General features: G+C 41.7%; 2 long non-coding RNA genes across 3 annotated transcripts in view; one reads left to right on the plus strand and one right to left on the minus strand.

The window, feature by feature from the left end:
• LOC137150071 (uncharacterized) overlaps positions 1 to 13,137 on the minus strand; it is a 27,780-nt gene extending 14,643 nt beyond the window's left edge. Inside the window, exons 1-2 of one of the 2 annotated variants that reach the window (XR_010918898.1) lie at positions 13,057 to 13,137; positions 5,233 to 5,336 (exon numbers count right to left, since the gene is read on the minus strand). This is a non-coding gene — a long non-coding RNA (uncharacterized lncRNA). Of the gene's footprint in view, positions 1 to 5,232; positions 5,342 to 13,056 lie in introns of both variants that reach the window. The other variant, XR_010918897.1, reaches the window with a different exon arrangement.
• Positions 13,138 to 17,873: 4,736 nt separating this feature from the next.
• The window catches only part of LOC137150072 (uncharacterized), a 79,182-nt gene continuing 71,578 nt past the window's right edge, over positions 17,874 to 25,477 (plus strand). Inside the window, exon 1 of the long non-coding RNA XR_010918899.1 lies at positions 17,874 to 18,007. This is a non-coding gene — a long non-coding RNA (uncharacterized lncRNA). The remainder of the gene's footprint in view (positions 18,008 to 25,477) is intronic.

Here is a 25,477-nt window from a genome sequence, read left to right on the forward strand (position 1 = left end):
TTATAAGAGCTTCAAGGATTGATTGAAGCAGTAGTAAAAGCTGTTTTAAAAAAAAAAGTATAGGTAACAGTCGAGAATAAATACACACTTCAGTTATTTATTGGAAATATACGGGGTTTTAGTAATAAAGCAGAACACCACACTCCTCCTTCCTGTGGAAAGGATAGCTATAGAAACTAATGAATTGTATCCCAGCGAGCATTTTGTTCTGTTGTGACACTTACAGTCAAAGGAGAATAGTGTTTATAGAATAATCTACTGCTTATGTTAGATGCAAGATTTCTTTAAGGAGCAAGACCCAGTTCTTGCTCACTTACTTTAGGATTCTTTATATTTAGATCTTTTTATACTTAGTCCCCCTAAAACAATATTACTGTCTTTAAAAAAAAAAATTAAAAAGTACCGTATTACCGAAGTCCTGGGTTTCAAATGTTCTGTTGCCCTGATTTTTAAGAGGCAGGAATTATGGCAAAGCACATGGCAGTACATATATATTTGCCACTGTAACTTTGGAGTGGTTACTGGGTGTAAGATATGGCTTAGGGCCAGACTCAGCATGCATAGCCCACTCATTATGGAACAGTCAGTGTGTGAAGTGTTTCATTCCTCCACTCGCATGGAAAAATCCAGCAACCACACATGGTTATGACAAAAGAGAAAGTTTATGGAACAGAAAAAGCCTCTTATATTGACAAACTGTATATTCTAGTACTTCCCACTCTTGATGTAATCCATTCTTGATGGTGGTTCTTGACAGAGCAGGATTCAAATCCTAATTTCATTGTATTTTGAAGGATGGAGTCATCTTATATAAAAACTGAGCTTGTCTTTACTTAGTTGAGCTATTGTGGTCTCAGGAATACCCTTCCAGCTGTCATTGTTTGAAGAGTTTATATTTCCTGTTTGCTGAATTCTGCTTTATAAATTGCTAAATAATTGCTTTTGAAATCCATGTAATTTTTTTTCCGGATTTCAAAAACAAACTAACAAATAGAGATCCTCTACAAATATAACAATGAAGAAAGCTCCTGCTGGGGTGCAGACTTTTCCCGTGTTCTGCAAAGACTTTGCTTTACCATCTTGGCACCAGCAAGTCTGGAGTTCCCACTACTATGAACTTGTGTATTTTACATTTGCTCTAGTTATTAAGAAATCCCAATTTCTGCAAAAGGATTGATCATTTAAGATTAAATGATCTTTACTGTATACAACACTTTTATATTTTAATGTTTAAGGTTGAAGTGGCTAGAAAAGAATGTGAAAATGTCCAGAAAACACTACTACATTGTGAATGTTTTAATTCTTCAGTGTATGTATATCCAATACAGTGCTCAGTAGTTGACCTGCCATCTCACTGTCTGCTTATTTCTAGTTTGAACTATAAAATGTTGAATATGGTCTACTTAACACAATCAGTATTTTCATATTTCATACTGTTCTAGTTCCTCTCTAAAGTGATACATGCCAGCTTTAAAACAGTTTCTTAATGTTGAAAAATCACAGCTGTTGTAAAACCTGCTCAACCATTTTGAGCTGGAATAAAACTTATGCACTGTTGGTCAAGTTAGAAAATCATATTGGAACGTTATGTCTGTCTCATCTTATCTGCAGAGACCAACCACCAGTCTTTCAAAAAACAAGAACTACTGAGGCAACCTTACAGGAAATGTCATCAAAAGAAATCGTGTGTTGTACTGTTGATTTCAGTTGACAGCTGATCAGGATACATCCTCTTTCTTCTACTGTTTTATCTTCCCTTTTTTCACATCTTCATTAACTAAACGTTTGCATATTTATCTGCGCTTGCTGTCTACATTTTTCTAACTTGAACTGGTTTCTGGATGGTACTAGAATATGCTCTCTGTTAGCAGAATTTAATCTACCACAGTGAAAATTCTAGACTTTAATTAGAAGATACAAGCATATTCAGTTAAAGTTGTTAGAATAGCAGTATCTTTGTTACCAGAAGAGGGCAGCATGGCATGAATTTTGCAGTAGGATACACAAATTGGACTTGTTTGTGAAAACTGTCAGATTTCAAAATCTTTTAAACCATTCCCAGACCAGAATACTGGATGTGAAAATCATTTGTTGGTTTAAAACAAACTGGTAATAGCAGCTAACTCTGGTACTCTTATTTTATACTTAATGTTTCTTTCTATTTCACACTTGTGGGGTTGGGAGAAATGGTTTAAAGGTTGAAATAAAACTAAATTCATCTTATGAATGATAGCATACAAATAAGCTTGACTGTAATCCATATGATATAGTGAGTTGTGTATAGAGCAAGACTGGGTGTTTTCTGGTGGTCTTGACTAAAATTTTATGTTTTCCTGGAATCTATTTTTCAGTAGGTACTTGACAGTTTGTTTTACATGGTGTAAATGGTCCACTGCAGATCTCTTACAGTGTGTGCCTCTGTAGTTCAGTCCAGTATTAAAGACTTTGTTCAGTTGCTGGGAATGGCCTAATGTCTGTAAATACAGCTGGAGACAGCTTCTCCTTGCATGAAAGAGATAGATATCCCTTTTTCTTAAAAAAATACATCTGAGTATAAACAGATCTTCTTTCTAGGATCATTCCCAGTGATGGGGACCTGATTAAAACAGTTGTGTAGACAGGATCAAAATGTGCTTTATTCATATCCTTGAATCTTCTGTAAGATCTAAAGTCACTCTTGCTATTGGACACAGATCAGTTGCCCACTGGGTGTAAATCTTTTTTTAACAAAGATGATACACAATGTGTCCATTGCTCAGTATCATTCACTTTGATTCATCCACCCCATTGCTTTAGCATTTAAAATGTTATAGAGCACTTGTCCTCCTTATATAAGATATATTTATCTAAATTATAAACTTCTGCTCATTCAGAAATAGGTGTTCATTATTTTCTCTTACCAGTGTATGAATGAAGACAGACTTTGAATGGGATTTGTGGGGGGTTAACGGAGGCTAGAGGTTAGAACCTGAGGGGAGGTGAAAAATTATTGAAGACAGGGATGCACAAGAGTGTAATGAGTCACTAAGAGTAAGGTGGGTACACTTGAAATAAGGGTCATGAGACCATCCTCATGTTGGAGGGTCATTGGACTGTGGAAGGAAGCATGGATTCTGGGAGAGGAGGCTTTTCAACCATGGAGTATGCATGCATGCATTTATTTATATATATATTGAGCTCACTGACTCTTAATCATCACACATTAAAAGCTTGTCTTGACAAAGGCAGACTTTGCTTGTAAGTGTTGAGGGGCAGTGATGGTTTTTGTTCTGTTTTTGGTTGTACAGTGCGTAGTACAATGTGATGCTGGTCCATGACTGAGGCCAGATCTACACTACAAAGTTAGCTTTCACACACCTAGCTGACATATTTATGCTATGATAGCAACTTCCACCCCCACAACTTATCCCAGTACAAGAATCCTTTTGCCAGGATAGTTTGTCCTTCGGGGAAGTGGTCTAATCATATCACGCAAAGGAGTTATTTTGTTGATCTAAACTACATCTACACTGGCAAAGCCTTTGTTGTATGGACTAGGCAATACCACAATATAAATAACTGGGTTTTGGCCAACTTATTTCACCTGTCTGCTTCATTTTCCCTATCTGTATAATGGGGATAACACTTCCCTACCTCATTGGGATGTTGTGAAGATTACTTAGTGCTCGTGTAAAGTTCTAATAAATTCCTGGTATGTAGACATCACTTCAACCATAGTAACAGCTAGCTAAGTATGTATTCCTGAATAATTACGTTTATCGGATTCCTATGTAATTGCCACGTAGTGTGATTTACAGGACAAATGTTTCCTGGAAATGTGATCCTTATATTGCCACTAAATTGTAATTACCAGGTCATTAGTCAACTGTAGCTATGTAAGGAAAGAGTTGTTACATCACACTTGTTCCCTATAAAGTGAAGTGTCAAATTATAGTAAAATATATGAAAACTACCTGTAGGGGATGCAGATTAACAATAGGAATTCTTTTCCTGAGTTTGTGTTGTACCATGAGAATGGCACAAAGAAGAAAAACACCAAGCCTGAATTCTTCAGAGAACATGAGGTTGCAGGTTCAAAGAGATTCCAATAAAGGGTTGGAATCTTACTATAAATGTTCTGCTAATGGCAATTAAGTTGTCAAATTCACTCTTTCCAAAACTACCTAAATCATAGAATAAACCAGTGGTTCCCAACCTGTGGCCCGCAGGGTCTTTCAAAGCGGCCTGCCATTCCCTTCCTGCTGGCTGCAGAAGGGAGCTGATACCTAAGGACACAGGCGGACCGTATTGCTGCAGGGCTACAAGATCGGTGCAGGCTCCTTCCTAAAGCCAAGGAGAGGAGAGATCAGCTCTGCCCTGCCCCTGGCTGTAGTAGGAAGCATGGCAAAGCACTCTGCCTGGGTCCCTAGGCACTGGGGTCCCTGCTGGAGCCAGAGGAAAGGGAGCACTGATCTTCTGTCTCCCTGACTGTAGAAGGGAGCCACTCTGTAGGGACCCGGGTGGCACGCACAGGGCTACAGGATGCATGCGGTTTCCCTGCTGCACGGGCACAGGAGATCTGCAAAGAGGCAGCCTCCTCACTGAACTCCTTCCATCTGGCTGCGGGGGAGCTGCTGGCAGAGCAGCAGGACCTGCCATGCTTGAGGAGGGGCAGGACTCTAAAAATCAGTGCCTTCTGGTTTGACCTGCACTTAGAAGGCCACCCACCATGACTTACTGTGAGTAATAATAAGTGTAAAATAGTGAATGTAAAAAATGAGCAGAATAGCATCAAAATGTTTACTTTAAATTTGTAGTCCTTCACGGTGTATACATCAATACATTTTTTTATGAGTCGATAGAGTGGTGGCCCTTCAGGATTGTAAAACTGATGTGTGTGGCCCTTGAACCAAAAAAGGTTGGGAACCACTGGAATAATTTGCTTTTCATATACTAGAAGCATGCTGTTTTCATGGCAGTAAAACAGCTATTTTTAACCTGACAAAAATAATTCTAATTTTTTTAATAAAGAGAAAATTAAGTGGAAATAATGCTCTAATTTACTGATAAAGGATATTAACAAACATCCAGTAGTCTAACTGTGTTGTAATTGGAAACGGTTGGATTTTAGGGACAATTTTCTTTATATTATTTTTGTTGGAGTGGTTCTCCTCCTCCCGCTATCTTCTAAATAGCGAATTATTTTTTAAAACTGCTTTATTGCTCAATGCTACATATAAAATTTAATTGTACCTGTTCATGGAAGACTGACATCAGGCCAAAATGTGTCATGCTCTGCTACTCCGCCTGCTGGCTCTGCAAGTTACTGTACAGTCTACCTAGAGCTGGGCTGACATCTGTCCTGATGCCAATTCACATGCCAGGGGGTAAACAAATGGCATTATTACTTTCCACATCATTAGAAACACCTCAAATATACCTTGAACAGAATATTACATAAGTAAAGAACAAAATAATTTTCAAGCTTCTAACAGGCTATTAAGCAATGGAAAGTATGTTTGTTTCGTAGAAACACTGGGAAAGGTGTAGGTGAGTGTCTTTTTTCAACGGGCACTTTTTTTTTTAAAAGAGATAAGCAGCACAAAGCAGGGTCTTAGACTAGGTGAGGTAGGATCTGATTGTGCTACACTCCCTGTGGGAAAGGTACAACTTCATCTTTGACACTCAGACAAGAAAGCTAATGTATTAGTTTTGTAATGAAGTCTTGTAAATTGTGCATAACGGAGCATTTAACTACTTTAAGCAAGCTTTGGTGGGGGGAAGAAGAAAAAACCCAGTGTGCATTGGGAATGAAGGCATGGAACATATTCCCTAACTCAAACCTGAAAAACCTGGTGTTAGTCTTGGGTTCTTGCCAATGACCCTTTGACTCCCTCTTCCTGCCCCCTGCACAGATTTGGAACTGGTCAGCCATTTTTGTTTTTGGAAAGGAGAGGAGGCAGATATAATGAATGGCTTTTATTGTGCAATATTTCAAAACCTTGTGACTGTATTCGGATGGGATGGAAAATGTTCTACCCTGTGCCGTAGCCAAAACAAACACAACATATTCCCTAAACCTGGATGTGTGTTTCACTCAAACTGGCAGTAGTTAGAGCTCTACTCTCAACAAGAATTTAGTTTGACGATTTTTAGCCCTTGTTCAAATGAATGTCTCAGCCAAAGAAAATACTAGAAAAAAAAATTAATATATTTACAGCTTGTAGATGCCATTTATATTTTTAGTTCAGATTGTTTAGTTTAAGAAATGCCATTAGCTGGCCTATATTTTAGATTTTTTTTTTTTTAATTTTAATTAGTTTGTCTTACTAGAATAGTGAGTCTGAAGGAAAATGTTCTATGTAGCTCCCACATGGGTGATAAATAGCTGAGATGCAAGGACTTAAGTTCAGGAGCTACCAAGAAACTGAATATTCTGCAGATCCAACGAACCAGCAGTAAAAGTCCTTGATGGAAGCCTATAGACTAGCTTCCAACTCCACTAAACTTTGGTTTAAATGCCTTCTCTCTTTGCTGTTTTCTGGCATTGCAGATGAATTTAAGGAAGAGGCTGTACTGTGTAATCAACATAATTCATGTAATGCAACATGTTTTATGGCCTGAACAAACTATTTATTAACTTTTAATGTATAGGCAACCATGCCCAAAGGCCTCTGGGTGCCATAACAATGCAGAATTAACCATAAATAATCAAAACAGGCACCATGCCTGACCACCCAAAAAATCTTGTATGCCTGACATTCCCCCCCTCGAAACAAAAATCCCTTGAACAGATAAAATAGAAACTTCAGCTAGATGTTCTTGTTGACACAATGTAACACAAATAAATGAACCTTATTTCTATATTATCATCCTGTAGATAAATGATGGGGATGAGGTATCTCTTAATAACTGAAATAGGAATTGTAAAAACAGATAGCAATCATGTAAAGAAAGGCAGCATGATATAATGGACTGAGCATAAAACTGGAGATTAGGAACTCCAGAGTTCTATTTTCTGCCAGTGATGTGCTGGGTAGTCTTGGGCAAAATCTCTTAACTATTGTGCCTCAGTTTCCCCCTCTAATTCATTGACTTATGTGCCCATAAGCATAGATTCTGGGTGCAAGGCATGGATTTAATGCAGCCATAAACTAAATCAGTTAGTCTTCAATATAATTCATGTACATTCATTGCCCCTATTCTGCCTCAATCTGTCATAAATAACCCACTTACAATCAAACAAATGCTTGACTAAAAGATGTATCTTGTTCCACATACGGAAGGTCAGTACCTCTGGGTTCTGGTAGTAAATAATACTTGCTTACCCCACCACGGCTGTATGGGAATTAATGTTTGTACTGTTCTTTGATGTAATGTGCTCTCAACCTTGCAAAGTTGTTGTGAAAACTTAATTAGGCAGGTACAAAACCTACTTACTGATAATGAAAAAAGTAATTTTACTTTCCCATCAAAAAGAAATTTACTTGCCCCTGGTGCGTTATGCAAGGAGAACTTTGCAAGGCTAATATAAATGCTAGGAAATGTGCACAGCTCATCTTACAGAGCTAATGCTTAGCTGTTACAGACGTGAATGGTGTCTTGACCTTGCATCTCAAGAGGTGGAGCAGGAGGCCATAGCTCCACAGGTTTAAACGTGGGGAAGAGATCCAAAATGAGGAACAGTGGAAGAGGCGGCTTGTAAGTATGGGGCACTAAGTTCGCCTGTCCAATTTTTTTCCCTGCAACTTTTTGGGTCTTATTAGGAGAGTTGATGGAAGAATGGATTCAGAAGTCTGTGCAATAACTGATGTTGGTCTGAAATGGGGCGGGATTGTTGAATGGTATTTGAGTCTTGAATTCCATTTTTCTTTAACCCTTAGAGGCAATTTTATTTTGTCCTCAGTAAATGACACTTGATACCTTTCCACTTCAGTGCTCTGTACAAACATTAACTAAGCCTCATAGTCCCCGCATGGGATATTAATCCATTTTAAACTTGAGCAGAAGTGCTTAAATGACTCGATCAAGGCTATAAAAACACTTGCTGTCAAACCTGAGATGAAAGCTCAGGAGTTCATGGATCCCACCTCTATGCCTAGGCCCCTAAATTTTGTATAAGCCATGTATGTTCATATTCAGTTTCTCCTCCACCCCAACAGGTGCCCTCCCTTCTACCAACAGTACTGCTTTCTCCCCACAAGAAGGAGACCCATCATACCCAATTGAGGATCTCACAGCATTTCCACTGGCCTGCCTCCCTAATACTACCTGCTGCCAGGCATGTATGTACTCCTGCATCAACTTACTCCTTGCTGGTTTGCAGACTGATGATCCAAATAGGGAAATGGAGCAGTAGGTAACATGGAGAACAGAGGCACAGACAAGAAGTCAGGAAGCGAGTCAGAACTCTGCTGCCAGGAACCCTGTCTAATGCCTGGCATAGTGCCCCTTAACAGAGCCACAGAATCCCCTAACAACCACCAGATCTAAGGTGTTAAGTGCCTGGAAACTGGCCCTGTGGGTAAGCATTGAAGAAAGTGATGAGGCTGCAGGCAGAATTAAATGTGTGGTTTCATACTGATGCAGAGAATAGTTGAAGCCTTACATTTTTAAATTTTTATTTACAAGGAAAATCCCCAGCTCTGACAGTTCCTTTTCATATTCCACTAAGGGTGTGGTGAGGGTTATGGAGTGAGGGGTGTGGTGGAGGGAAGAGGAGAACCTTTTAAAAATCCTAAAACTTCAGAGATGTTTTGTTTCCGTATATTGTAGCCTGCCTTCCTTCTTTCAGTATCTAATGCAGTGCACTAGTATGACTGTGCCAAAAGCTGTTTAAACAATATTAAGATGTTTTCTTCAAGCTTCTCCCTAGGAAGATACTCTCTTTCAAGAGGAATGTTTTCCCCCGAGCATTACATCATGAATTGGTTCAGTTCTTGCAGTAAGAAATTGGACCAAATGGTGGAGAAGATCTCCTGGGGAAACATACTTATGCTGTTAAGTATTCCCATCAGAAAACTTAGAAACTGCTTACATATTACTATTCAGTCTACATTTAGCCTTTCACCTTCTTGCAGCTGAATGGGTTTTTTTAAAAGACATTTGAACCCTTTGTCATTACACCCTCTCTCTCCAGTATCTTATGAACCGAACTGTGGCAATAGTCTAATACTCTTGATGCACTACTGTTTTCAAAGTGTGTTTTGTTGGGTGTGTGCAAACTGTTAATGAGGATGCAATTATGAAAGCTTTCTTGGAAATGTTGAATTTGGCTTTTGCTGGAGCATTAAATGAGAGGAACTTTGGAGAACACTGGAGGCTGGAAGGATTTGGGTGGATTTATGGGACAGCAGCCATATGAACAATGTCTGCACTAGAAGAGTATTGGATTTCTTTATGTTTACGAAATGGGATACTTGATAACGGATCTTTTTATCAGTAAAAAAAATCACAGAACATTTTGCCAACAAGAAATATGATCTCACTACGTTTCAATAAAAACTCAGAATTGAGGGGCGGGGGCAATGGGCTTTGTGTAATATGCCTGTTTTTACTTGTGTGTATAAAAGAGATTGTGAACGGTTATAAGTTAGAGTGCTTTGTAGTTTCAAAAAAAATTGGTATTGTGCTTGCACTAAAGGCAATTGAAAAACCCCAAGGCAACTTAAAAAAGCAACCAACTTTAAGAGATTTAATTCAACTACATGGGTAAAATGGATCAGGAAGATTCCTCATTTCAGTCCACCCCACTGAGACAACATACACAGCTACTGCAATACAAGACAAAAGCCATCCATCATCAGAACAGCTCATAGGAAATCAACACAACAGTGAATGTACTGCAAGATACAACACTGTCTTAGCAATTGCTGACCAGTTCAAATGGACCAGAGAAGCTGAGCTATACTCTCATGCTTGGAAATGAGCCCTCCAGAGCATGTCTGAGAGACACGGACATGCTAATTTAGAGAGAACCACTGCTACTACCCAGAGGTGTTCCATGGATGAAGATGGAACTTTAGCCTCCAGTGTGACTATCTGGCACCCTTTAACCAGCCCTACACGTGTTCTCCTCAGACAACTTGATATGATACACAATTAGAGAGGCCTGGAGCTTATGCTGTGCTTTCTAAGTGCTCCTTGTATTAATATTTTGCATCTATGTTGATGTAAAGAATAGGTTTAAAAAAAATGCAGGCAGACTTTTAGTGCGCATAACAAGAAGGGCCATTAAGCTGGACCAGCTGTTGAGGAATTGGCACCAAAACAGAGAACTAGAAATTGGCACAGGGTTTTAGAAAATGTCTGCCAAAATATGTATATATTTAAATTCTATATAACATGCACACTAATTTATATTTAATATCTTTTTACTAGTTTCAGATTATGGAATTGTCCAATAACAAAAAAGGAAAGTATGTAACATTGTAGGACGAGGCCATAGCCTTGACCTCAAGCCCAATAAAGTCAAGGGAAAGACTCATTTTGCATCAGGTCTTACGTTAGTGTTTTATCAACAGTAAGGCCAAAATATTCTTGCAGGATCAGCACTTTGGGCCAAAGCTCCAATTATATGTTGGTGTCTGACTCCCAATGCATGTCAAGCACTTAAATAGCTTTAAGGATCTGGGCCTATCATTCATAATGTGAATCTGTGTTGAAAAGGCATGTGCCTGGAGTGATTGTGGAAGGTGTCACATGGACAGCCTGGGAGCCTGTCATTTTCATCCAAAGAACAAGGATAGGGTGGATAGTGGCAGTGCAAACTTCTCCCCACTACTCTTTTCCAATATTCCTCACCTCTGGGGCAAGAAGGGCATTTAATCTACATGGCTCATTCAGTCTCGGGGGAGCTGACCAGTAATAGCAGTGGTTTTTATGATGTGGACACATCTGTTAGGAACCATGCTGAGCCCATCCATGTTGTATATTCTGCCTTGGGGCTGTGCATGGAACTTCCCCTGAATTCCCTATACAGAAGGTACAGGAGAGATTCATGCAGGATACCACAGTTCCTTTAATATAGAGACTCTTGGAAATCGCCTGCAGTTTGAGAGAGCTTGTGTCCTTCAGTGTTTGAACATATAGGGTGAAATCCTGGCCACACTGGTCTAAGGAACTTTTGCTGTTGACATCAATGGCGCTAGGCTTTCAATGATGGTATTTTTAAGTAATGCATTTTAATTGAAACAGTCTCCTCCTCAGCAACCCTCTTCCCCTGTATTGCTCAGTTTCTGTGTATCAAAAATACATCTACTGCATAATTCAGAACATGCATGAATATTTAGCAGAAATGATTATTTAATCTTATGATAGATGCATTTTTCTTGTGCCTCCTGTCTTATGCATTTCTCCACTACAGAGCCAATATTTTAAATTATTGCTCAAAATTAAACTGCTTACACCAAATAGTCCCCACTTGCTTAAGATGGAGGATAGTTGTAGTTAGGGCAATAATTATTAAGACTCTGGTGGCGAGCAAGAAAACACCACATGAATCTAATAAAAGCTCAAGGAGACACTTAAATTGAAAAGCATTTTTTAAAATATAAACCAGCTTAATTTGGTTACTAACTCCTTAGATTACTAAAACTCAAATGTTATTAAAGATTACATTCCCTTTCATCTATATATACTTTGCATTTCATTCACAGTACTTAGTGATGTAAGGTGTGTCTGTAATTCTGTGCACCAACAATTTCATAAGTTTGTTTTGTAGTGGAGAAACTGACCCCCCCAAAAAGGGGGGAGTGAAAGAAATGTATAACTATCTGAATCTTCCAATGAAGAACAGATGGTACTTTTTCTTTGATTATTAACTACATTTAATAAGTGCTATAATAGCAAGTCTGCTGTATGCAGACCCCACAGCTGCTTTCTACTGCAAAAAATATTTCATCTTTTTATATTGCATATTGGAAATACGTTCTAAATAAACTAAGGATACAGTAGAATTAAAGCAATGGATGGAGAGGACTGGGTTGGATGGTTTGATTTGGTTCCACCGTGACTTGTGTCCTTGGACAACTCCTTTCATTTCTCTGTGTCTACCTTTCTCTCTCTATAAAACAGATTATTAATCTCTACATACGTGGTGGTGTTAGGCTTAATTAACTGTTTGCAAAACACTGAGATCTGTTGATGAAAGGGGCTATAGGTGCAAAAGAATGTTTATTGGGTTTTTGGGGGTTGGGAGGCAGTGGATTTTTTTTTTTTAATAGCAACATTGTCACTGTTCACAGAGATGGAAATGAAGCAGTTAATCTCTGACGTTAAAGTGCGTTAATGGTATGGCTGTTGAGGTGTGACTGACAGAGCTTCAATGATTTAAGGGTGGCACTGCTTTTAGAAGAGAGGTGGCTTGTTCAGCTTTATAAAGTCCTTAAGATAATGTCTTTTATATCTATGATTGATTTATTTTATATTTATGCAGTTGGCAGTGGGATTTGAAATATAACATAAGCACTTCCTGAGATGTCAGTACTCCAATGTTAGTGGTCTGAACAAGGATGTAATTCATATCTGCAGGTGCTTACTCTGGTATCAAACACTTCAATAACATCATGCTTGTGGAATCCAGCGCTCCCCAGTGTCCCATTTGTATCCTGATATGCCCACATCTTTCCTATGTGTGTTTTTCTTTCTTAAGGAGCTCTCATTTCCTTCAATAGGATATGTTTTATTTCATCCTTTTTCCTGCATTTACTCATACTAATGTCACCGCATTCACTGGTAATAGCGAGGCTTGGAAATAACCCGTGTATCCATGAAAACACTGGGTCTGAAATTTAATGCCTGGGATGCTTTATTAAGGAAGAATGGATATTTAAGTGAAGGGAGGTAATAGCTTCTTTCTGGATTCTAATTTGATCTAACAAGTGGGTAAGCACGTCCCGCAGGCTCATATGCAACATGCACTGATGTTCTCTGAGGCGCTGTTTGACAAGCCATGGGTGAAAGTGTGCTGGAACCTGATGGCTTTTATGCAAAGGAATGGAAATTGGACAGTCAGGTGGTGGAAGAAAGCAAGTTCCTGAACAAAAAAAGACCAGATGTGCTCTGTGAACTTCTTACCTGGCTTTCTGAGGAGGATTAGTATGACCTTAATGAGCAGAATACAGAACTGGAAGTCAGTCTTGGGTTCCTTCTATTACTATTTTTTGGAGAGAAATGAGATGTAGTGATCAGAACGGGAGCCTGGAAACTAGGATTGCTGGGATCTACTGTTTGCTCTTCCACTGATCAACCATATAATCTGGGGGATTTCACTTGTCCTTTTCATGTCATGATCTTATTCTAACCCTTGTCCTTTCCCCTTCTCCCATTTTGCTCTGTTTATGACATGTCTGAATTTAGACTAAGCTTTTCAAAACATGGACTGTCTTTGATTTGTAAAGCAAGTTTCCACACTAGGGGGCACTTGGGTTAATACTCATTTGTAAAATTACTAATTCAGTAATTCTTAGCTCTGCTACACCACTTTAAATCTTCCCACTGCTTTGAAGCCAACTATCAATCGTCACAACCCTCCTGTGAGATAAAGAATTATCCCTATTTTACAGAGGGGAGAAACTGAGGCATAAGAAGGTTATGTGGTTTGGTTACAGAGGGAGGTGGTGGCAAGAGGGGTAGTGGTTATAAGCTTTTGGTGTGAGTAAGCATGTTGGTAAAGCCCTTTGACACTCTTGGATTCAATGCACTGTAACATGTAGTTCATGGGACTCCTTGCCTAGTGCCATTAGAATAAGATAGTTCAGTCAGCAAGTGGAGTGTCCTTTTATTGGGTGCTTTAAGCCAAAATATTTCCCATTCCTGTTAGAACTTCCTTCCCCTCAGAGGCCAACTCTCTCAACAGCTGCTAGGAACTGCATCTTTTCCCAACAAGCCAGGAGAGTACTGCAGGGGTCCCTACGTGAGACTCCTTTATCTTACGGAATCATGCAACAGTAATGGTCCAGTGCACCTCATCTGGGTAAGTCATTTTTGCAGTGGTAACATAGCACAAGGAGGAAAAAGCTACAGAATATGGTGTTTACCTTGGAAACTGAGTGGCCCCAGTTCATACCACTTGAGCTAAAAATAATCCCTTTTCGTAGGAGGCCTTGAACCTGTTTGTTTTCATACTGTAGAAGGAAATGGCACAGTATGGTGCCCATTTTACAGATGGGGAAAGGGAGGCAGATTAAGAAGTTAGGTGTCAGAGGAATAATCTATCAGCCTCAGTAAAACATCTATAAACTCTCAGCTGGAAGGTGCAGAAGTATTAATGTCATTTCATTTTCACAGTTTATAAACAGCAAAGATGCAATTTCCTGTTTTTAGCCAGGGAAACTGCTTGTGGGGGGGGTAGCTGCAAGTCACAGGCATGTGGTAACTAGCCACTTTAGCCTAAGAGCTCTCCCACCCACCCACACACCTCCCACTCGCCTGCTATGGATAAAATGTAACTTTGGCAAACCCTTTTTGCCACTTACTATCCTGAGCAAAATATCTATTCCACTCTCTCCCATCCATGCTTTGTTTTTGTTTTGTTCCTTCTCTAAATCAGCTTGGAAAATAAGTAACAAGCCATGCTACCAGCAGCTGGGGACAGGAAATCCATGACATTAGCCCTATTGTATAAAGTCCCCTTCCAACAGAAGAATCCAGTTCATTTCCTTTCTGCAGCAGGTGGAACAACTCTGGCTGAGTCACAGTTTCAACTGTTTTTAGTCTCTCTTTTTAAGTCTCTTCTCACTGTTCCTTTGTTTTTGTTTTTTTTTAATTGCCAGGAATTTAGTCACTCTCCAGAGAAGTAAACATGACTTATTTAGTGCATCAACTAAAAACAGCTTTTAACGATTTGGAAGGAGAATTTTGTCTCTCCATCTGCAAAAAGATGTAATTACTTTCAGTCTGAATGGGATTATTTCAGATGAAAGGAAACAAGCAAATAAAAAGAAAACAGAAGTGAAGTCTCCCTGCAATGATTGGATGTGTTTTTCCTCTACACTAGACTGCCTGAACACTACACCTCACAATGGCTCTATGTCTCTGCAGGAAGCAGTTTTTGTAGGGATTTAAAGATGCACTATGGGGGGGAAGATAGATGCAACAGTTACCTGGCAAAATCCATCCCAGACAAAGGTTGGCATGAATGAAATGGCACATGCTAACATCTGTAAATGTTCACGAATACATATCTGACTAATAGATCCAAAAGAGAATCTCCAGATCCTAATCCCCAACTGAGGGAAATTCAGGTGTAAGCAGTAAGATATTGGTTACCCCCTTTACAAAGGGGCTCAGTCACTGCCCACTAAAATCCACTTGTCCCTTCTCCTCCCTTACAGCTTTAAGGTAGCCAGGTCTGCAGCTAACCTGTGCCCTCAGGCCCATTCCAGTTTCTAATACAGGAGAAACAGTCTTTATTTTCCTTTTGCTCTGCACTATCTCTGAACAGCAAACAACAGAGTCAGGTGGCTACAGTCCAGACTCAGCTGCTTTAGGTTCCACTGTCTGAGTTACCTAATTACTAATCCCCTCTCCAGGGCTGGTTCCAGCAAATCTGGATTCTGTCCCTAGAACTAAGGGACAAAAGCTAGTTTATAACTTTCTCCTCCCCAGGCTCCTACTGGGCTCAGACTGGGGCCATTAGTCCCCCAGCAAGGGAGGTGGAAGACACAGGGAAGGTGCCTAGTGTGTGGAAGGTAGGTAAGGGACTTACAGCCGGAGATTTCCTGTCCGCAGGAGAAACCTGCAGCAGGCTTCAGTCGGGGCTGTGGTGAAGAGGGTGAGACCCTAGTTCTCCACAGGAGGTCGGCTTCTCCCCAGCACGGCACGGCACACAGCAGTGCCTGCTCCCAGCAGACACATCCCGCCTAGGGGTTCAGTCTCGCTGAGTGGGACGGGACGCCCTGGGCTGATTCCACGCACCCCGTGCAGCCCGGTTCGCCCTGCAAGCAGACCGGACCCGGGGCTGGGAGCCGCCCTGCTCCCCCTGGGGGAGGGACATGGGGGGACCCACAGATACTGCTCAGTCCCCCCCCCGTTCCTCTGCACCTCCTAGGAGCTTGGGGGGGGGGGGAGGGAGGGAGCAAGAAGCCAGGCCCGGGCTGCCTGTGCGCACCTGGGCGGCGAGCGCGAGGCGCTGCTGCTCCGCCCGCCCCTGATGCAGCGCAGGTGTGGGGAACGGGCCGGGTGCAGGGCGCGAGCGCGACCGTTGCTCTTTGCTGCCCCCCCCCCGCGCGCCCCCCCGGGGTGCGCTGAGGGAGCTGCGCTGTGCGCTGTGCACGCAGGTCCCTGTCCACAGGTGGGTGCGACAGCAGGAGGAGGGGGGGGCGCCGGGGGGGGAGGAGGGCAGGAGTGAGGGGGGTTAGGGGGCAGTGCAGGGGGGTAGAGGTAGGGGGGAGTGCGGGGGCTGGGGGCAGTGCAGGGGGGAGAGGTATGGGGCAGTGCAGGGGGGAGAGGTATGGGGCAGTGCAGGGGGGAGAGGGTTTAGGGGTGAAGGGGCAGTGCAGGGGGGTAGGGGTGAAAGTGCAGGGGCAGGGGGGACAGGGGGGTTGCTCTCAGAGGCTGGGGTGTGAGGGGTCACCCCTCTGAAAGCTCGAGCCCCGCTGCTGTAACTTCCCCTCAGGCTCTGTCCCCCCAGATTGCTCTAGAGCTCGCCCTGCTAGGAGCTTAGACTCGGGGCAGGGACTCTCTCTCTCCTTGTGTGTTTGTGCAGCACCTACCACCACGGAGCCTTGAGCCGTGGTACCTTGCACCCACTCCTATTGGTTATTCTTTGTATCTGCCCGCACAGATCCAAGTGACTTAAACTGCAAAGGTAGAAATAATCTGACTGGGGGGTGGGAGGATATGTTATTAAAAGCAGAAGCCATCTCAGGGAACCCAGCTTGGCTCCATTCTTATGAAGAAGCCTTGAATAAGAGAGGGGGAAAGCATTGGGAGTAATTATCCAAAATGGGTGGCATAAATCCAAACAAGAAGTAATACATCAGTTTTAAAGCTACTCATTTCAAACTGTGAGTTAGATTTATTTGACCTGCTTTTGGGAGCAAATATTAATGAAAGGGCGAAGGCAGCGTACGGCTCTTTCAGGTCTTTCATTTCCCACTAGATATCTCTGGTGTAAGAACTAATTATGAATGTTCCTGATTTAATTTGGAAAAAAAATTGGATGAAGATTTTTTAATTTCTTTTAAGGTCTTCTGTTATTGTGCAGTATCTGAAGTTAACTCTGGCTCTTTCTTTAGTAACTATCCCAGCCTGGAGTCCATGGAGGCCACTTAGACCCTATGCAATTAATGGATATGATTATTTTTAAATACAGATCTGTCCAAGGATTCTGAGAGTTGAAACATTTTTCCTCGCTCTTAGGCTGTTACATGTCACAAACTTGCACCCCACTATGACAGTAATACGTGTGTGGCAGCCCCTGAAATTTCCCTGTCTATTTATTCCACACCATGTTAGCATGTTACATTTGAACTTGGACCTCAAACGTGCTTTGTTCTGGTCAACCAGCATTAGTGGCCTTTGCAAGAACCCATATCTCAGGCAATTCTAAGAGCCTGATTCTGCCATTGGATGTGTGGGGATGGAATTTTTGCCTAGCTTATTGCCCCACTGAAGTTAATAAGGCTCCACGCATATGCAGGGGCCCACTCATGGGGATTCAGTTTCAAGACAGAGGCCTTACTTATCCTAGAAGAGCAGGATTCCTGTAGAGAACATCTGTTGCTTGCTGATGAGAAAGCAGTAGAAAAACCCACAGTGGGGAAGAGAACTGGGTGGCAATGGTTGCTGAGATTTCCTATTGTAGAGTCACTGACCCTGCTAGCACTTGATTTAAAGTAAGTTGCATTAAATCACTTTTTTTTGGTTTTTAGCAGGGACCACCAACTTGATGGCACTCATAACCCCTTCACTGCCCAGTGAATATTCAATTCCCATCCAACTACATCTGTGCTCCTACACCATCCATCTGAGAGCTCCATAGAGCTTATGGGTCACAGTTCGCCGTTTGGGATGGAGGTTTAAGGTAGGCAACATTTAAGGACTACAGAGCTCAACTGCACTGCACAGAGCACTGGCTTTTTGCAGGATTCCTGCACCCTTGCCACTCAAGCTGCAAATCCAGTCTGATCTCGCAAGGTAACATAGGAACATAAGACTGGAAGGGACTTCCTGGGTCATTGAGTCCAGTCCCTGCTAATGAGTCCCTTTGTAAACATATCAGGCTCAAGCTTAAAACTAATTAGCTTGTTTGCTCTTACTACTCCCATTGGGAGACTGTTTGAGAACCTCACTCCTAAACTGGTTAAAAAAATCTTCTCATTGCCAACCAAAATTTATCCATGGCTAGTTTATCCCTATTTGTTCTTCTACCAGTATTGTCCTTGAGCTTAAACAGCTCTTCCCGTCCCCTTGATGTTCAGTTCCCATTGTATTTAAAGTCAGAGTTTAAGGCTACAATGGGCCACCAGATCCTTTAGTCTAACCTCCTTTATATCACAGGCCACCAGCACCCATAGAGAGCTATTCAACCCCCCTCTCAGCCTTTGTTTTGCCATGTTAAACAAGCCAAGCTCCTTTAATCTCTTCTCATAAGATATGGTCAGGGGAATGGAGAACCTCTTAGGTAGTACTTCTCTGTAGGATCCAGATGGATCAGTGCAAGGGTTGGAGATGGCAAAGGAGCACCTAACCGTTTTAGGAAATAGGGCTGATTTACTAGATGGTGTTCTTCCTGCAAAATCTCTGTTAGGGCTGGTCATGACTTTTTAATTGAAAAGGGCTTTTTGAATGAAAAATGGCATTTCAAATTATTGATGTTTTTCATTGATACATTGCTTTGCCTTGAATGTAATTGAAATAAAACATTTTTGCATTCCTCCCTTTTCCAAAGGTCAGGGGGGTTAGGGCTGAAGACAGAAACCAACTTCCCTCCACTTCACTCTCCCCTCCCCCCCAAAAAATTCCTATCAAATGGAAACATTTTTTCATTTTGCTGAAAAATGGGGAAAACACCATGGAAAATTTTGGAAGGAACAAAAATCCCTCACTCCCCACCCCTATTTCCTTTTAAATTTGTCATGGAAAATGCTTTGTGTTTTTCTGCCAGGCTCATACTGAACCAGTACTTAGGGGCATTCTGCTGCCAGGGGGACCACCTTTTGAATTAAAAATAAAACTGAGATCCTAACTAGCTGTGCTCTTTAAAGATCCCATGGTACTTTTTGCAAGAGTAACCTTTGTGTCCTGGCTAAATTCCAGCTCAAGTCATTACAATCTACATATCTAAATATGTCCCCTCCAGCAATTCCAGCATGTGGAATTATTCTATTATCTGATTAGAACAGTGCACGAAGGCTCTACTCAAGGTCAGGGATGCACTCCGCTAGGTGCCACACAGGCAATGTGGGTATGTGGTGGGTCTCTGCTCCCAAAAGCATCCTGTCTAAGGGTCTGATCCTGCGACTGCCTCTGTGCGGGTCTTTGTGGCACCAGTTTGAGGAGTGAGGCCTGATTCAAAATAAGATACAACCAGAGCATGCCAAGTGATAGGAGGGAAGGTGGGGTGGGACAACATGGTTTTGTAGTGCGGTTGTATGCTATTAAACTGCTGCTGTGTTCCATGACAGTCCAGGATGAAGTTAACCTGATGTATCACTTCCATGCTTGATGGGGGCTGGGATGTGAAGTATAGGGGTCTATACTGTAATCACTGGTGTAGACATAGCCAAGCTAGCTTTAATCTAGCTGGCTCAGGTGCCAGAGCAGTGAAGCGGGGGCAGTGTAAGCTTTTGTGGGAGCTGGCTGTACACACCTGCCTGGAACCCTGGCTAGTTACTGGGAAAGTTAACCCAGCCTAAAGCCCTGTCTGCCAGTTTCACTGTTCTACTCCTCAAGCTAGCTAGATTGAAGCTAGTTCAGAATGTCTCCCTAAGATGCAGCATCACCCCGCACAGTACAGACATACCCATAGTCGACATTTGTGAGGTTCTTTGAGAACTTTGGGTGAAGGCACAAGAAAAGATTACTACTATTACTCAACAAATTTAGAATTGGACAAAATGGGTCCTTTTCAGATTATGGAAAGCACTTCAGCATTAATTCAGCAAAGCATTTAAGCACATGTTTAAATTAAACACTTTGCTGAATAGGAATGGACTTAAACATGTGCATATGTGCTTTGCTGAATTGGGGGCCTTCAAAAACTGAGGGGGAGGGAGTCTTCCTTCATTATGTAGTTGCATATTATTGTGGCAAACAGCTGGCTCCACTCTAGTGGGTCTCATGCTCCTGTTGCTTGTAGTGGGCTAGGGTATCTCCAGTCACCCCATCTTCCCTGAGGAGGGGATAGGGACCCATCCCTATCCACTTCTCTGGGTCCCAGCTCAGTGGCCCTATGAGAAGCAGCTATGTGCTGCTGGCACCATGTTCCCAACTGCAATTCTTTTCCCCTAGGCTAATTTTCCCCCTCCTTCTGGCTTCTTGAGCCTGGTACCTTCCTCCAGTCCATTCCTCCACAAAACGGTGCGGTGCGGTGCGGTCTGGTCTGGTCTGGTCTGGTCTGGTCCTCCTCAGCATTCCTGGTCTTCCCAGCTGGTGCCCCATCTGGGTGGGGCAGAGGGTTTTTATGGAGCACCTGGCTGGTCCCTAATTGGCCTCAGCTGCTCCTAATTGCCCCCTAATGACTCTCAACTAATCTGCAGGGAACAGAGCCCTGAGCATCCTGGGGCTTCCCTATCTCCTTTCCATCACTTTCCTGCAGCTTTCTGCCCTTGCTATATCACATAATGCATTAGTGTGTTCACTAGAAATGTGGGGCCAGATTTTCCAAAGAGCTCAGCAACCATTTAGGCACCTAAATAAGAAGCCAGATTTAAAAAAATAAATAAATAAATAAAATATTTAAAGCAGTTCCCATTGTGACCCTTATGACCAGATTTTCAAAAATGCTCAGTACTCAACATGGACCCAATATACTCAACTGTATTCAAATCTAGCACATAACGTCCATTTGCTCTGAAGCTTGGGCAGGTAAAATTCAGATAAGACAGTAAATTGAGCAAGCAGAGAAATGTCCCCATTTCTTTTGGACCCCTGTTTTCTCCTATTGAATTATTACAACTGGGCAATTAATACTTAGCTGTTTTGTGGCTGATGGAAATATCTCGTCTTGACCTTTCTGGTACATGTGGTAGGGCCCATGATCAAAGTCTATTAAGTCATTTTGGTTTAAATTGTTCATTGCATATACATTTTTGCATCGATTTTTAAACAGCTATAATTTAACTTTCAGTGTTTTTAAATGAAAACAGCAGCTTTGGTTACAGTCAGCATATTCTAGGTAGTCCACAGAGGGTAAATATTAATTTCCCAATGGACACCTTTTTTCTTATGGTGATTGGCAGGGTTTTTTATTATTATTACCCATGCCTTTTATTTAAAGCATTGCTGGATGTCTGTATCTCAAAACACCTGCTGTGTCAGTGATTACACTGTTTAATGGTGTATCTACCTCAGAGGAATGTGGCTAAACTTAGGAGGGGACTGGAGAGGACATCAGCACAGCTGTCAGGTTTGTTCATCTCTGCATTCTGCTAGAGGAAATGCTGTCTACTGTTTAAAGCACGGTCTTGGCTATCAAAGTGCCTGGGTTCTACCTTTGGCTCTGTGACCTCAGTCAGGGTGTTTAACATCTATATGCCTAAGTTTCTCCATCTGTAAAATGGGACTGACAATATTAAGTGGTGTTGTAAAACATGTGATGAGCTATGGATGAGCAGCTCTGTAGCAGAGCCTATGGTTGAAACCCTGATACTTAGCAGAGCCGTTTGGAGGACTATTTACACAGTTCTGCTAGCACGCTGTATGTGGCACTCCATTGATGTGATTCCTGAGTATGGAAGGCAACAGATAGGGATTGGATCCATTCACTAGTGTTTGTAGAAGTGTTTGTAAAGTCAGTGGATCAAGTCCATAGTTCGGGGATGTTTGGATCTGGGCTAGCTTTAAAATTTTAATCCAGGATCTGATATTTCACCATGTGAACCTTGGAGGGCTGGGGTTTCAAATCTAGGGGTTTGGTTTTGCCTGTTATAGTCATCATTGGGGAGCCAGGAAGTTCAGATCTGCATTCAAACTTCAAGACTCTGGATGTTCACAGGAGTGGTGGTGACGGGTTATGGAGCAGCATGGTTTTGATTCATTTCAAGTCACTAAGGAAGGGTTTTCCAAGGGGTTTAAGTGTTAGGTGCCAACTCCCATTGACTTTCAGTGGGAGATGTGTACTCACTTCATTAATCCAAGCCTGAAAACCCAGTATCCTTAATTAGCTCGACCAAGGCACTGGTATTGATTCTGTTTTCAACTTCAGAGAAGATGTTGGAATTATTAAGGGAGATACTGACTTATACTCTGGGCAAAGAGACCTTTCTTAATTTTCATCTTTACTGCTAGTCAGAAAGATATATACTCTCCAAATAATAGCAGTTTCCTCGTGCTAGAGTTATAGCGGCTTTGTGATACAATAAACAGCACCCTGTCATAAGTCTTGTTTAAAAAATGGCCTGACATTTCTTTAAAAGTAAAGAGAAACACTACTGCAGGAATGACCTTTGTGAAGGTCACAGATGTTTTGTGTGGTGGGGGAAGCTATGGTTGCATACTTATGCACCACGATATATTGCTTACTTTTCACAAAGTGTTTTCCTGAGAAATTACAGTACATTAAAAAATGTAGGGTGAGCTCCATTCAGTCCTTTAATGCTGGTTTTTTAAATGATACAAAACAGAAAAAACAGTGCTGGCTGGGTTCACCCCCTTCCCATGCCCCCCATCTTTAAATGTCTAGCATCACAGATGGGAGCAGGTTCTCAAAAGGTTTGGAATTCAGATTAGGTTTCGATAAGAACCCTAGAGTTGGGATCCTTACCAGAATATCTGCAAAACTGAGCTGGAAATCATGTCATGGCAGTTTTCTGGTATTTTCCAGAACGTATGACGTTAACCTGTGGAATTCATTGCCACAAGACGTTATCGATGCTAAGAGCTGAGCAGCTTTAGGAACTGGATCAGATTGTTTCTGGGCCAGATCCTCAATCTGGTGTAAATTGATGTAGCTCAGTTAGGCAAGCGAGTTCAGTTGGAGGTATTCCAATTTACACCAGCTGAGGATTTGACCCCTATTTGTATGATAAGAATATCAACTGCAATTACAGTTGCTAGGATGAATATATACAAGGGATATCTCCACTCATGTTTCAGAGCACAGACTAGGCACTAACTGGGATGAGGAAAAAATTCCCACAAGGATGATGTTGTTACGGAATAGTCCATTCTCTAAAGACACCCACGTGTTAACTCCTCAGTGTGAGAACAGCAGAACTCTGGAAGAATTTCAGAAAACCCTCCAGATTTACCAACCAAGTGCCCACAAACTCTTCAGTACCTTAGTAATCAGGAAAGAGACATTGGTCCAGTCTTTCCTAACAGGGAGTCACCAAGCATACATGATTAGGTAAAAGAGGAATGGATTTTAATCTGGATAGTTGTGATTACTTATTTGTGTTCCACCAGCAGCCCCCACTGAGATTAGGGCATCATTGAGGTAGGCCCAGTATGTACTTACAGTAACTGAGAGTCCCTTCCCCAAAGAGCAGAGCTGGGCAAATATTTTCAGCCCAAACTTTTTTTTTCCCTGTAAAAAAATGTAGTTTTGGGTTGACCAAAACATTTTGCAAATTTTAGTTGAATTGTTTTAGTTGAAGTCCACCCCCTCAAGAAATTCTGAAATGTCTTTCAAAATTCAACTTTTTTTTATTTTAAATTCACCTCAAGTTTTATTTTAAAAAAATAAAGGTTAAAATAGCTCGAAGAAATACTTCATTTGAACTGAAATTATTTTTTTATTTTATTTTACTTTTTTCAGTTCACCAAAAATTTCAGGAAAAGAATTGGTTTTGGGTTGAACCAAAATCATGATTTTTTTCTTTCAGGGCTGCCAGCAAATTGAAAAGTCAGTTATAAAGAGCTTGCCATCTAAATGGGCATGACAAGACAAAGGCTAGGAGGGAAAACTGAGGTACAGAAAGGTGATGGGCTTTGCACAAAGTCAGACAGTAGATCAGTGGCAGAGCTAGGTACAGAACCTGGGTCTCCTGACTCCCAAGCCAGTGCTTTGTCTGTTGGTTCATACTTCTCCAGGTACTTCCTGATAGTCAAAAAGGCTGATCCTGGCCAAAACTCAGAAGACCAAAGGCAAATAAAGGTCAGCTTCTGATTCCTTTTTATTATTGCTGAGCTGTGTCTTACTCTGTTATTAGTCTTGTGGAAGTCAGTGGGATGACTTGTGGCATAAGGTAACTCAGTGTGAGCAAGGGTGTTCCAATCCAACTCATTCTGAGGCTTGGTTAAGTCCAAAAATGGGCAAGAGGTGATAATCCTTTTCTGAACCTGTCCCATTGTGCATTGTTCAGAACCATTCTTGTCCTGCTTTGCAGTCTAATAACGTAGATGTTTTAGCTACCATGTGGGACTAGTAAAGCACATAACCCACAACTAGTTTGTTATTTAATGGTGTATTGGCTTCCCCAGGAGGGTAGAAAATGATCATCTCCATTGCCTGGGGACATGATGTAATGGGAAATATTTTCCTCGCTCCTTAAATATTGTCTATTGAACATTAATTTACTTTAATCAGCACTAGGTTTAAAGGATAATCAACAGCATCCAAAACAAACCCTTTTAGGAAGTCTATAGGATTTGTGCATGCTCAGTACCTTGCTAATAAATGAAATAAAGCTCAGCTGGTCGTGTTGACTGAAGTCCTTTTCGTAAGTGATATTGTACTGTGCATTCACAACTTGCTAATTCTCTGGATAACACAGCACAAGAGGAGAGTAGGCAGGATTGTAACGTTCAAGCTATTTTGCACATCTGTGGATACAAATACAAGATAAGATGGTGCCGTCGTCTAGGATTCAGGAAGTCGGGCATCTAGCTGTGTGTGCTCCTTTTGAAAAGGCCAGCCATCTTCCCCAAATTGACACATGGATGGGATAAGGCCCACACTTTCAAAAGTGTCTCTGATTTCGGGTGTCTCCGTTCTCGGCTGTCGAAACTTAGGGCTTGTCTACAGGAACAGTTAGTTTGCGGCAAACTTGGACGTGAATCTTGCTGTGGTCTAACTGTGTGTGCCCTGCTGATGTGCATTAACAGTTTGTTAGAGCACTTTAGCACATCAGCAGGGTGCATGATTGGACAGCTAGACTGTAGCAGTCTGGCGTGGGGTAGAGTCCTGCCCCAGCTTGCCACAAACTAATTGATTCATAGATTCCAGGGTCAGAAGAGACCAGGGTGATCATCTAGCCCCCAACCTCCTGCATATCACAGGCCATAGAACCTCCCCAGAATAATTCCTAGAGCAGATCTCTTAGAAAAACATCCCGTCTTGATTTGAAAATGGTCAGCGATGAAGAATCCACGACGACCATTGGCAAAT

This window comes from Emydura macquarii, unplaced genomic scaffold (genome assembly GCF_026122565.2).
Source record: "Emydura macquarii macquarii isolate MOO-44397 ecotype Brisbane River unplaced genomic scaffold, CSIRO-AGI_Emac_v2 contig_967, whole genome shotgun sequence".
In the NCBI taxonomy this organism is placed as follows: Eukaryota; Metazoa; Chordata; order Testudines; family Chelidae; genus Emydura; species Emydura macquarii.